At 39.9% G+C, this 10,613-nt stretch overlaps 1 long non-coding RNA gene across 1 annotated transcript in view; it reads left to right on the plus strand.

The window, feature by feature from the left end:
- LOC110741070 overlaps positions 1-8,403 on the plus strand; it is a 50,679-nt gene extending 42,276 nt beyond the window's left edge. The window contains exon 3 of the long non-coding RNA XR_002516704.2: positions 409-8,403. This is a non-coding gene — a long non-coding RNA (uncharacterized LOC110741070). The remainder of the gene's footprint in view (positions 1-408) is intronic.
- The last annotated feature ends 2,210 nt before the right edge of the window (positions 8,404-10,613 follow it).

The raw sequence follows: 10,613 nt of genomic DNA on the forward strand, positions 1-10,613 counted from the left end.
ATAAGATTGCCACTTGATTTTAGGTATTTTTGTCACTTGACCTGATTGCTAGTGGAAGAAAAAACTGGTTTCTGTAAAATATATTGAAAGCTTCATGAATGAGTCTCAATATCCAAGAAAAAATTTTAATTGGTTATAAACAAACTTTGTCCTTCAAATAATAATGTCAGTGTTTCATTAGGATCAATTCTTGTTTTTCGAATTTTGAGAACTTAAGAATTTAGTAGGTCTGTTTTATGCATCTTTATCATCCCAGTAGAGAATGCATGAATTAGCAAGTAGATGAATTATATCTGGGAACAATTTTAATCTAATTCCAATCAGAGATAAAGATGTAATTGTAATGGTTTGGCACTATCTTTTTAAAACACAAGTTTTTTTTTTTTCTTTTCTTGCTCTGTTGCCCAGGCTGGAGTTAAGTGGCTCAACACTGCAGCATTGAACTCCTTGCCTCAAGAGATCCTCCCACTTTGGCCTCGTAAAGTGCTGGGATTACAGGTGTAAGCACCATGCCCTGCCAAATACAAGTTCATGGTTATGAGGGGAGAAGCCTACAAGTAGGTATAACAGGCTGCAATCTCCTGAACCACTTGAGTGAAACTGGTCCCAAAGCTGAAATAGTCTAAAACCTTGAAGTAGATGATGTTTAACTCTGATACTCACACATTCCTTTCTCTTTCTCTTGTACAGGTCCTGCCTTAGAAAGCAATTTATGCCTGATATCTTCACAGGAGCATCTACAATTTAAATTAGGGCAGAGAGAGAGCCCCTAGGGGATAATTCTCTAGTAGCTTAATTGTGAATACTGCCATCCTTTCATATGTGAATTTCTACCACAGCCTCCTAATAGGTCGCTCTGCCTCCAGGTCTTGTCCTCTGCAACTCATCTATCACGTCTCTCTACACACTAGCTCTTCATTGCTGATAGAATAAAGTAGGCCTAGCATCATCTGAAATCAACCTGCTTGTAAAACCTAATTTCTAACTTCTCCACTCCAGACAATCCTCTCAGCTCATTCCTTTATAATTATATTAATATTTAATGCTCTTTAAGGCTTTGACCATCTCCCCTTCCTAAAATTGCATCTCCTAGTGCATGCATTGCCCTGGCATATAGTAAAATGCAATACTTACTGAATGGATGGATGGACAGATTTCATCCTTGCTTTTCTTCCAACCTTAACTCTTATACAAAGCTTTTACTTTACTAACACATTTTATATTTATTTAGCCTTGCTTTTAATCCTAGACTACTTTTCTCTACCTATTATTTAGCACTCAGCATGTACTGATTTGTATTGTTAATTATTAATTAATTAAATCGATGACCATTATTTTGTTTCTGTAATGTACCAGGCACTGAACTAGGCACTGGGGATAGAAACAAAGGAACTTCCTGTTTATTGTAATGTGCTTTCAGTGCAGAGGGGAACAGATAAGAAAATCACCAGTCACTGCTTTAAAAGGTACACACAGAGAGTGTTGTGTGAACTTGGGAAAATCAAGAGGAGAGGGATTCAATAAAATCTGGGGGACTCAGGAAATACTCAGTCCCCAAGAGACGATAATGCTTGTTTCATGCATTTGAAATGTGTTTCCTTTGTGTGTGTCTTCTTTCCAAGTCTACCTGGACAGGGTTTTTTTTTTTTTTAATTTTTATTTTGTATTTACTGAGAGCTTCACATCTAGTAATAATATTCATCCTTTAACTTTTTGAGTTGCTTTACCATGATTAAAGAGATTTTATACCCTTATCTTAATTAGTTATCAAAAAATTCATCTGATTTTTTGGATATCAGGACAGGTAAAGGAGACCACAGGATCCAAGAGCAATATTCATTCAGTCTCATCTTCAGCATGCATTTAAAAGGGAGGTTTTCTGATGCCTACTGAGTGCTCAATCCCGTTGAAGTTGAAGGGATGGTGTTATTTAGGGGAGATGGAGATCTTCTGGTCTGCTTTTATTAATGGCTCTGAGCTGAATCAGCTCCACCTCACATGATAGCTGATCCAGCCCTTATTTTTGAAAGGGTAAGATTCATTCCCTACAGGGCAGGTAGAAATGACATTTGGAGAAGCCAGCTTTAAGAAACATCTGGAGGTGTGAGGCTAGATAAATGGTCTAAGCAAGAGGCATTCTTTTTCAAATGCGTCATACGAAAGTTATGACAGGAGTATTCCAGCTGCAGCAGAGAACTGGAGTCTTCCCAAGGGTAAGGAAAGAGGAGACATTTATGCTGACAAATAGAGATCAGTATCAAAGACTCTCAAGTTTAAAAAGTTAAATTATGATGAGTTTTGGTGCGAGTTCTCATGCCAAAAGAACTTTTCCTTCTAAATGTCAGGTTACTCCTCCTTTACTTCTGCTAGTGGAGTTTTCCTTGTCTTCAGGACAGTACTATATAAATATGGCAGAAATATGTTCCTGGGTCATAAGAGAAAGAAAAAAAAATCCGCCTCAAGTTGCAGCACAGTGCAAGTTTGTAATCCCAGAACTTTTCTCCAGCTCTCAATATCTAATCCTTGAAGCCACTTGGTGAAACTCAAAGATTACATGGTAACTTGACTAATAATTTAAGAGCTGCCAAAAGAAGAAAATATAGTCTCCCCTCCTCCTGAGGAAAGATCCATGAGTCACAGGCCTAAAATCTCCAGCATTTAGGCAGCAAATGTAGAAGCACTGAGCAGAAAATATCCAAACTCTTTCAAAACTAGAAGAAACCCAATATATTGAAGGCACAAAGATTTGTAGCCATCACTCACCCATGTAAGGTCCCAGCACACTCATGAGTCTGGGATGGTCCAAACCAGGGTTATCAGTTTTCAGTGGGGCAACTTTCTTGAACAGAAGGCCATGAAAATATCAATTTTCTCTGTTCATGTTGCTGTTGATTTCTTTTATTCAAGAGACCATTAAAAACAAAGCTTTGGAAACTTAAGTGTGAGGCCTGTTTATCTTAATAGCTTTATTTACTTGCAAAGTTGGTTCTGGTCTTAGGTTGCAAAGTAATGACACTGTAGTCAAGATATGTGCATGCATGTTATGATAGATGCATTGGTTAATTCACTGTAGTTTGTTACTGTTATGAAAAATACACCATTTTATCCCTGTATTGAAGAGAATGAAGTAGGACACATTGTGGGATTAAGAGCATGGGTTTTGAGGTTAGGCACATTTGGCCAATCTAATCACAAGTTTCATGACCTTAGATAAGTTTTTTAAACCTATCTAAGAATTAGTTTCTTCATCTGTAAAATGATGATAACACAAGCTATGATGTGGAATTACAAGACAGATTTAATGAGATAACATATATAAAGCCCTTAGCAGGGTGGTAGGCATATCATCAGCACTCAGTAAGTAGTAGGTGTTATTTTTGCTGCTATAGCTATTGCTACCATCATCTAACTACCATGAACTCTTATTGAATCCATACTCTCATCTAAGACACCAGGCTCTTTTTATGCTTCTAGTGATAGTTTATCGGTACTTGTCAACGCACTAAGCACATGAGGTGCTTTGATCATGGGAATTAAGAGTCCCAAGCTCTATGTGTGATCTCAAGGATGGTGTATCCTTCTGGTTGAGCCAATTAACAAGAGGGATGGACATGTTGAAGTATGACTAGCAGAATTACTTTAGGATAGTAAAACTAAGTCATTTATAGAAAAACTGAGAAAACTGAGGATATTCAGTAGAGAGATAACCTGGGAGGAATATCATAGCCCCTTTCAGATATGTGAGGAGTTATAGTGTCAAGTAGAGATTGAGCTGGGTCAGAGCTTCTCAGTCTCAGTGGTACTGACATGTTGGGTTAGATAATTCTATGTGTTGACCTGTGACTTATATGGTGTTTAACAGTACCACTGGCCTCTCTATACTCTCTATTTCAGTAGCATTTTTGGTAGTTGTAACAACCAAAAACGTCTCCAGACTTTACCAAATGTCTTCTGAGAGCCAAAAATCTGGGAGTCTTCTGGGAGCCAATCCCTTTGTTTGAAAACCACTGGACTAGATTAATCTTATATAACAGAGCAGAACTATGACCAGTATGGAAATGCCTACGAGGATGCTGTTGGTTGATCCCAAGGAGGACCTTATTACTACTATCCAGCAAGTTCCCGCAACAGAACTGACACTTCAGAGGTCAGTGAGCTCCCAGTCACTGGAGGCATTCAATCTCAAGCTGATAAGCTGTTGGGGTTTTCTTAAGTAGAGTGTTCATTTGGGGAAGATTGTTGGTCTTCATTATTTCTATCTTCCATTTGGGGAAGATTGTTGGTCTTCATTATTTCTATCTTCCTAATTCTCTCAAACTCTACATTCTTTGTTAAATAAATTTTTGTCATCTCAGATGGTCTAGCCCATCCTTAACAAGCAGTTATAAGGAGAGGACTAACATCCAAAGAGGACACCAAAGGTCTGATCTCAGATCCCCTTCTATTTGTGATTTGCTATTAGTGAATTTCTAAACTTCACTGGGCATAAGGATCCCAGATGCTTTTTCTTATTCAAATCCAACATTCCATGATTCTGGAATGTTGTTTCCTAACTGTAATGTCAAACCAGAAAATTTCCCTGTCACTGCTTCTTCTTTATAGTTCATGGTTTAGCTGACAACCTGGAGGAACTCTCATTGACTCAGATCTAGAGATTCTGTTTGCTGAGGTGCTTAGCTCTTAAAATCTGAAGGAGAAGAATAAGATAAAAACTCAAGGTTTTTGGCAGATACACAGGTAGATATTGCCTTTCACTAACAAATAAGGAACATTGTTGAGCCTCAAAACTATTTCCTGCAAAACCCTAATGCTAGATTCCCCATCTGCTAGAAACCCTAGAAGATCATCTATGTATAGTGATTGAATTTAACAAAATAAAGTATTCTTCCGTGTAGTGGATTTTATGCCTTGAAAATTCAGCATTTACTGTGTGTCTTCTAACACTGTTATGGTTTTCAAATAATTTAAGTTTGGGACACTTTTTATTTTCTATGTAAAGTCTCTAATAGGATTATATTATGTTATCACAGGTCCTGCTTGCCATATAGCTCACTGACCAAGTCTTTCTAATATTAGGAGATAGGATCTACACACTTTCATGTAATGCTAGATGAATATGTCTATTGCAAAGGCAACAAACTGCTTTTGAAAGAGGATAATATGTTCTATAATTGTGAGATCCATGCTCACCTCTTCCTACCGAATTAACCATAACATCATCTGCCTAAAATGTATCCACATCTGTGGTTCAGAGATCTGCCTCATCTGATATCCTCTTTGAGGCTAATAAACAAACCAAAGACGGAGCCAGTCCAAACACAAAGAGGCTACAGATAAAAAACAGAGCATGGCAAGAGGAAGAAAATACTTGAACTTTTCAAGCAAGGATGCCACCCACTTTTAGATTTGTAATAGATGGTCCAATAGCATTTTAAAGTGACTGTATCCATTAGAATAGAAGAGGTTATAATGCAGTAACAACCCCCAAATTTCAGTCCCTTAACAATAAAAGGTTATTTCTTGTTCCCAGCCATCTTGGGTCTACTTCAGTACTGCTCCATGTTCTGTTTACTCCACGATCCAGTTGACAGAGCAATTTTTCTTTGAGACATTGCTGGTCATTGAGCAGAGGGAAAAAGAAAGCTTGGAGACCACATACTGGTTCTCAAAGCTTTCGCATGTCAGTGACACATATTTCCTGCATATTTTACTGACTGTAGAAAGTCCTGTGGCCAAGCCCCATCAACAGAGGAGAGAAATGTAATTCTCCTTCATTCAAACTTCAATATTATAAGCTTTCATGGCCCTTTTCCTGTGGAATTAATCACTGTTCAGCAACAAGCTGAACCATGTAAACTTAAAAAATGGGAGAACACCTGTGTGTGCCCATGCATGATGCAGAATTTGGATCAGGATTTCTTTGTCTGAGGACCTTTTCTTTCTCCTGCTGAGTTGGATGGGGAATCTGAAGCCCTGTCATCTTTCCCACAGCCCCCTGCTAACTTTGAGAGAGAAGGCACCAGCTGTGTTCCCTGATGGAGTGGGGATGGCAGCTGCAAGCTGAAACACCATGTTGTCTCATGTAGTTTCTCTGTCAGTGCATCTATGGATGTGTGACCACCTTGCTAACTAACCACTTGTAGAGGCATTTAAAATCCATGTGTCTGGCCTTATTACAGCAAGATCATTCCACAGGAGCTGAGCATGAGTGTGCGGCACTGATGAGCTGCTGTCTGTCTAGTTAGTTTGACTTTGTGGGCTTCTCTCTTTCCAGTTTCCATTGCTTATGACATGAGTGTTGTCGAAATTGTGTCAGAGTAAAAATCCCTCATCGACTGTAAAAGGAGAAAAACAGGCAAATGTGGCATGTAACTTGTCTGCATAAATCTCCTATGTTGCTTCACCCCTTTATGGAATAAAACAGCTCATCCCGAAGTTCTCTTCACCGCACATCAGAACACAAATTCATTGTTTTCTTTCCTCTGTGTCATAAAACAGCAATGCCTCCTAAGTATTTGACAAGCTTCTATTCTGCAAAAGCTCCAGAGTATCCCCAAAGAACAAACTTGCAACTTCAAGACTTGATGGTGTCAAATGCTAAATGGTATCTTGTTTGGGCAGCCAGAGGACATAATTAGATTTGAAGTCATCATCTATAATCTACTAAATTCATGATTTTATGATATGATTAGGCATGTTCTTCTCTGCAATGGCCTAAAAATAAGATAATGCAATGGAAACGGAATTTATTGGATATATTAACAGCCCTCACTCTGAGATGGTGCTTTGTCTAGGTCAGATTTCTTGTGATTGGCAGGAAGCTGTGACAGCTCGTATTGTATGTTTCTAAGAGGATCATGGGTAGAAATGGTCAATTAGAACTGCCACTCAGCCTCTCCTCACTGTGGCTGCCGTTGGGTTGCCTCTTCAGCTCTGAACTAGCTGTTAAAATGGGGAAATCCTGCTCCCCAATGTCATTGGGTTAAGTAGGGTGATACTAGGAAAATTTTAATTGCATGCCCACACCTCTAAAGTTACAACCCAGCAAAAATGAACCAACTTAATGCTTGTGGGATAGAATTAACCATCCTCCAGTTTAAGTACAGGATAGTTCGAGTGGAATATTTCCTCTCTCGATTTTCTTCATAACCACTGAGAGACATCTATCTCTTTCCCCACTGCATAACCCTCTCCTCTATGCACAAAAATCTTTCCCTACCCCCACTACACAAAGACACACTCCCTCCCAGAAGTATGTAAGGACACAGCCATGTACGGGATTTTTTTCTCCTCTTTCTTCTTCCAGTGTCCTGATTTCAAGGTGAATGGGGTCAGTAGAGAGAGCAGCTGGTAGAAGCCAGTCTTTAGCTGATTTCCTCCTCGAGTTGTGGGGGCTGCTGCCAAGTCATTCATCTCACCCTGCATGTCTGTTGAAATGTTGCAAAAGAAAACAGAAAGTGAGTTCAGTCCAATGTGGGCAACTCAACAGACAGGCGGGAAAGGCATACAAAAGTTTAATCAATGCCATTCCAAAGAAAGTGTCTTGGTATTGAAAGTGAGCTAAAAGAGTGTTGGGTTTGGAGCTGGAAAGTAAGATTTTCTTGAAGTGGTCTTGGGAGTTAAACAAGCTAGAAAGACTAAGTGAAGAAAAACAGAAAATAATAGAAGAGAGTAGAGAAGAGGAGAGGAGGAGAGAAAAGAGAGGGAGAGAGGAAGAAAGGGAATATGTAGAGAAGAGGAGAGAGGAGAGGAAAGACAGACCATTCTAATCACAAGGGATAGATGGAGATTAAGGAGGAAGACTCTCCTGAGGGGTCAAAATGGTCTAGAGCCTTTTCCTAATGGACTGAGTTAAAAAAGAAGAAGGAAGCACCTAGATAGATTGGGTAGAGAGTAAGCTTAAGCCTAGGAAATGGGTAAACAATTAATCTTGAGGTGGACCATGAGGAGACAGAGTGTGTTGGAGCATTCTTCCACAAATACCCCTTTCTTCCATAAGTCACAGTTCTCTCTGCAACCCATTGGGTTGGGGACCCAGATGAAAACTGATGAAAAAGGGATATCAAAGAGCCACCCTGTGCTGTTGGTTGACAGCTGCTTTATGTCCTATTTTCTGGGTACTACTGAAACCATCTCCAAGTCTACACAGGAAGTATAGGAGGTCTTGGCCCTCCCGCTGCTCATGCAAGAGGGAGAGCCTCCAGCAGGTCCACCCAACCTACTCCCTTTTGCCCAGTGTGAGACTCTCACTTATGACAGCTCATTTTGAGCAGGAGTTTATGTTGGGTTAATTCTATCAGAATATAAATGCTTTGTCCTCTTTGATACAAAGGACTGTATTGAGTACTTTCGTGGCTCATTTTATGGACTCAGACTGGGCTAAAATGGCACAAAAAAAAAAAAAAAAAAAAAAAGCCAGGGGCTGACTTGCTGCTATGGAGTTGATTAGATAAGAACAATGAGTTTAGATGAGATGGAAAAATGTGGGTGAATGATCCTACTACTAGTCACGTGAGTCATGTGGTTGTGGCCAACATTTAGAGCCCTTAGAGTTCAGAAAGAGTGGGGCTGCTCAGGAATGGGCCTTGGAGGTAGAAAGATTCATCCTGGCCCTTGAAGTATGAGGAGGGAACTGCAGAAGGAGTAGGACCAGGAAAGCATCCTATATTAGGCTAAGGCAAGGTCACTAAAGAATTTTATGAATTATATTTTGGAATTCTCTCTTCCTTCTTTTCTGCTTCACTACTTATCAAATTAGCACTCTCTTGCCATTTAATGAACTTTTGATATGTTTCTTTAACCTGTCAAGTTTAGGAGGGGAAAATTCCATGGCAATTCCTTATAATTTATAACACAGTTTGCTCAGGATGTAGTAAGCATGTTATGAGGTTCTGCAGTATAACTGACAATGCTGTAAACACTGGAAATCAGGAAAAGAGGTCCACATACTCATGTACATTTATTAAGTAGCTGCAAGTGAAAACCCTGGGGGGATAACACTGAAGAAAGTAGGCAGAAACCTGCCCTCATGTGGCTTCCATTTCAGTGGGCATGGAGACAATAAAGAAATTTACACCAAGGTGTGTAAGACAGTAACAGATAATAGCCAGTGTTATGAATAGGAAGAAGAGTAACAGGCATGCTGGTGGCTGTGATTTTATGTTTCTATTTCATATGGGTGGTCAGGGAAATTTTTCTGAGTAGCTGGCATTTGAGCAAAGACCTGACTGAAGAAAGGGGAGCATCCAGGCAGATCTCTGCGGAAAAAGCCTTTTAGGCAGATGAAATGGTCAGCGTGAAGATTTCAGGTCAACACATCCATGACCTGTTTAAGGAATAGTTGGGAGGCCACATGACTGAACCTGCAGAAGGTGGAGATGAGGTCAGAGGTGGCCAGAGCACATGAGACCTTTTGGAAAATATTAAGTCTTCCTGATTTTATTCTAAAGACGATGGAAAACTGTTGAAGAGTTTTGGCTAAAGGAATATGAACAAATACATTACAATATGCAGAATACGCTGGAGTGGGATGAAAGCTGAAAAGGTAGAAAACCAATAAAGCACAGAGCTTTGCAGCAGCCACAATCTAACAGGGAAACAGAAGTGGCAAGAAGTGCTCGAATATAGTGTTATGAGGACCCAAGTAGAGGAATGTTGGAGTTCAGTGGGTACACCAGGGAGGTGGAAATGAGCTTGGCCAGGGGATCCAAGGATGGTCTCACAGAGAATTTACATGTCAGATGCATCTTGAAGATTGAGCAGGGAGTTTTTGGATACAAGAAGCTGAAACAAGCCTGACTCACAGAGGAGCAGCACATCACAAAGGAAGAGGCACCAGAGAATGTAGCTTGTTTTAAGGACATCAAGCTGTTGAGGATGACTGGATCACAAGTGAGCATGGTGATTGGCAAGAGGTGGCCAGAAAAGCTAAAGCATGGAAAGCCTCATTTGTGGGTGACTTTTGTGTGTGACAATAGAGGAGTAACCATTAGAGTTATGAGCAGTGAAATAAAAAGCAGCATTTGTTTTTTGGAAAGATTACTCTGCCAGTAGTGTGAGGTGAGGTAGCTGTTTCTACTTCATCTGGAATTTGGAGTCATATGGAACAGAATTCAAATCCCACCTAAAATAGTTATTTGCTGGGTGATCATATATAAGTTTCTTAATATCTCTCAGCTTTGATTTCCTTGTTTATAATTGGGAAAAACAAGTATCTTCTTCAGGAGAGCTGTGAATATTAAATTTTAAAAAGTGTTTAAGACCGAGCATGGTGGCTCAAGCCTGTAATCCCAGCACTTTGAGAGGCCAAGGTGGGCAGATCACTTGAGGTCAGGAGTTCAAGACCAGCCTGGCCAACATGGTGAAACCCCGTCTTTACTAAAAACACAAAAATTAGTTGGGCATGGTGGTGGGTGCCTGTAGTCCCAGCTACCCGGGAGGCTGAGGCAGGAGAATCACTTGAACCCGGGAGGCAGAGGTTACAGTGAGCCAAGATCATGCCACTGTACTCCAGCATGGATGACAGAGTGATACTCTGTCTTAAAAAACAAAAACAATCAAGCAAATACAAAAAGGTGTTTATCATAATAACTAGGTTATCATAAGGCATCAAT

This window comes from Papio anubis, chromosome 14 (assembly GCF_008728515.1).
Source record: "Papio anubis isolate 15944 chromosome 14, Panubis1.0, whole genome shotgun sequence".
Lineage (NCBI taxonomy): Eukaryota > Metazoa > Chordata > Mammalia > Primates > Cercopithecidae > Papio > Papio anubis.